This window comes from Dipteris shenzhenensis, chromosome 21 (assembly GCF_047967505.1).
Source record: "Dipteris shenzhenensis isolate YYH24624 ecotype China chromosome 21, Dip_SZ_1.0, whole genome shotgun sequence".
In the NCBI taxonomy this organism is placed as follows: domain Eukaryota; kingdom Viridiplantae; phylum Streptophyta; class Polypodiopsida; order Gleicheniales; family Dipteridaceae; genus Dipteris; species Dipteris shenzhenensis.
This window is the reverse complement of record NC_141616.1, coordinates 21,849,132-21,852,808: the sequence shown is the minus strand read 5'-3', so window position 1 is coordinate 21,852,808 and position 3,677 is coordinate 21,849,132. Positions and strand designations below refer to the sequence as shown.

The window sequence follows — 3,677 nt, the reverse complement described above, 5'->3', positions numbered from 1 at the left end:
ATTTATATTTATAAGTTACGCATTTCTCATTCATCAAGTCCTGAGAAAAAGTTAACCAAAGACGGACTCGTAATTTGGCCTAGGTAAATCCTTAAAGTACCCTTCAAATCAATCTTGCCATAAAACTGAACTCTTATAAAAAACTGTGGAATTCATCAGGCACTAAACTACAGTTTTTTCCAGCTTTGCGTCTGGCAAAAGCTTGAACACTTCTATGTTTGATGGTGTCCTTGATATAGACGAGCAGTTCATTTTTCCTGATCAAGGGCGCCAAAAATGGAGTTCACTAGCCACTGGAAAGTTGGTGAGTGATGGAGGGAAGCAAGCTGAAAATTTCCAGCGCGGGGAAGAAGAAAACAGCGCAATGTATGTCGATAAACGTTGAGCTAACGTCCAAGCCGCTGCAAGGATGGTGGAAATTGTATATATTCTAATTAAAGTAGTACAATATCGTTTTCAAGTGGCGCCTGTAGCTCAGTGGATAGAGCGTCTGTTTCCTAAGCAGAAAGTCGTAGGTTCGACCCCTACCTGGCGCGTTTTTGTCCGTGGGCGACTCTTTTTGGAAAACTCTTGAATGCAAAGAGCAGTCCTTCAAATTTAGCTATCATCAAAGCAATCGGTTTCAAACCATGCTGCCTTCATGTCTACGGGCTGTTACGGGTTGCATTGTAGCATGAGCTGAAGAATTGTATTGCATCTCTTTTTTGGCTTGCCCCCAATGGATACGTCCTTAGTACACGTTTGGTTGTGAATGAGAACTAGAATGCTTGGCCAACTGCTAATTGATTTAACGGCTTCGAATGTGCCACATGGCTTCCCAAGATTTTAACGTTTCATAAAACGCTCTAGTGCTAGCCAAGTAAAAATGCACAATTTCTTTCATTTTCTTTAATCTTGATTTTACGATTGGCTACTATGCTAACAGTTGCACGGCGGTCTGTGTCGGGCATGGCTTCTCAACACAATACATGCATGGTGGTTTGTGGTAGGTATCTGCTCTTGAGGTCTTTGATGGTATCTATACCGTGGCGTAGTGTCAGGGTAATCGTCGAAGCATGGCAGTCTTTGTATGTCTTGCATGGAGTGGTGTGTGGCGATCTGAGGGGCATCTTCGATTCGATCATGCATGATCTCGCTTTGGTGTCCGGTGAAGCGCTACATTTGGGGCTTCGTCATGGAGGTCTGTTGTGCGGGTATTCTTTGGTGGTGTTTAAAGCATAGTGGATTCAAGGTTTGGTGGCCTTTGTGGGTGTTCATGGATCTTTGGCATTTTCGCTACCTGGAACTGTTTCACATCTTGGTTACCTTCAATGGAGCCTACATGCAATTCCTAATTGCATGTAGGACTTGCAACTTCTACATGCAATTTCTACATGCATGTTCTACCTGCAAGTCCTACATGCGATTCCTACATCCATGTTCTACATGCAACTCCACATGCAACATGCAACATGCGAGTTCTACATGCAACATGCAACTCCTACATGCAACTTCTATATGCAAGTTCTACATGTAGAGAGAGAATGTCTTACAATTCCTACATGCAGAGAGAGAAGCTCTCCAACTTGTATAAATACCCCATAATGGAATGAAGCCCACACTCTTTGAGGCATTGTGTTGAGTTCTACTTTGGTATTCCAAGCAATTGTCTACGCTGCCTTTCATCAAATTGCGTTGTTAAATACACTGCCTTTCATCAAATCACGTTGCTAAATAATCCACTGAAGTAGTCTATGCTTGCTACGCTGTCTTTCATCAAATTGTGTTGCTAAATACACAAACAACACCAATTGATCGAAAGAGTCTGTGAGCCCGAGATGACTTCAATTGCGGGGCGTTCTCTTGCCTAACGGGCGTCATGCAAAGAGGGCACATTGAACTCGCACCCAACGGAGAAGAATGACAACACAAACCACTGGACTCCGAACTTGCATCGTAGGGTTTGTCATTTGACTTCTCTTGTTCATGGTTTCCAAAGTTCTTCCCCAATCTACAGGAACTCAAGGAAAATGTAAAGAAGTAAGAAAACGAATATAAATTTGAAATGAAGTAAGATGAAGCAAAATGAATGAAAAGTAAGAAACCTCTCCCAAAAGTAGTGCTTTCAGTATCCATGGCCTCTACAATACCATTGGTTGTCTTGCTGGCCTCCATAGCTTGTACAGAAGATAAACGAAAGTACACAACTCGCACAATAACAAGTAGGACTTGCACGTAGGAGTTGCATGTAGAACGCGCATGTAGGAATTGCAAGTTCTAGCATGTTGAGGATCCTAAGAGAGATTATTTCTAGCCTTATGCAAGTACAAGCGGAGCTTTGCCACTACTCTACACACACATTCTGTGCTACCTAAGTCCATGTTGGCACAGAGACAACATACTCCCGGATCCATTTGATTACCCGTCCTCGGGTTATGGCTTATTGCAAGCACGTAGCTAGGTTGCCATGCCTTTAGTCCAGTGGATGTGGAACTTGTGTCGTGCCAGTCGATCCTGCTGTAAAGCCTTGGCACCATACAATTTTTGCTCAGTTTTCAGGTAGCCTGTATCCACCATTTGTTCGAACAGAGATATGTGGCATGCTTCTAAGAAGATCACTCTTTGATAGAGTCGGCTTGTAATCTGAGCATCGACCCGTTCATTGGGATTGAAATTGAGTGGAGGCAAATGGCCATCGAGGTATCATGGGACCTCCAGAATGTATTCCAATGTTTTACAGAAGATACCACTTAGGTGAAGGAAGCGATCAATGTGTGCTTGGATCATTGTGCCTTGGAAATTTCATTCTACACTAGAGTATGGTTTGATCATTGGCCAATTAATGGTGCGACCTTCATCCAAAGTGTATATGTTGGCTTCCCATTTTTTACATTGTGGAACTGCATAGAACTTGGGATGGGTTCTGAGACATGGAGGTGCACATAGGTACTCTTTCAAGAAGATTACATCAAAGAGCTTGGGATGGTGCTAATCAGGTTGTGGATCCAACTTGCTTATCCAATCTTCACTAATTTGATGCTGACGAATGTTGGTAGGGAAGTTGTCCAGGGTCCATCTACCTCGAGTTTTCATATCAGGATATTTGCTCCAAAACTCCTTGATGGGGTTACTGGGAAGTGGTATCTCATCAAAATCATACCCATCATTGGAACTTGGCATGGGAGTGCGAATTAGATTATCTAGATCCTGATATTCAAAATCAAATACTGTGTCATTTTCTGCTGATGGAAGCACAAGTAGTGTCGGAGGTGATGACGAGGCAGGGAGAGAATCTAGGGACATGGGGGAGAAATACGAAAGAGTATTAGTTGTGGAAGGGGGAGCAGAGGGGAGGGGGGGAAGAACTGGGCAAATGGTTTGGGCAGCTTGGTAATCCTCGAGGGTAGGATTAGCAAGGGAAGGGAAGAAGCTAGGTGTGAGGGTTTCATAAGTTTGATTGTTGGGTTAGTTGAAAATGGTGAGAGGCATGAGCAAAGAGACAATGGAGGGAATATATGTTAGGATGGAGCTCGAGGAAGGTTAAGAGGGTGGTAGCAGCAAGGGTAAGTGATGTTATGAGGTTGGCAGAGAGAGTGGTTAGATATGGGAAGTTGGATGTGAGATAGGCCCTGTCATCTTCTGACACTTCTTTCTACTGGTGCAATGGGGTCATCAGCTGCATGGGTGGGATGTCAGTT

The 3,677-nt window shown here is 43.5% G+C and overlaps 1 non-coding gene across 1 annotated transcript; it reads left to right on the top strand.

The window, feature by feature from the left end:
• The first annotated feature begins 463 nt into the window (after positions 1-463).
• TRNAR-CCU (transfer RNA arginine (anticodon CCU)) lies at positions 464-536 on the top strand. Its single transcript has one exon. It is a non-coding gene; the product is annotated as a tRNA-Arg (tRNA).
• Positions 537-3,677: the final 3,141 nt, after the last annotated feature.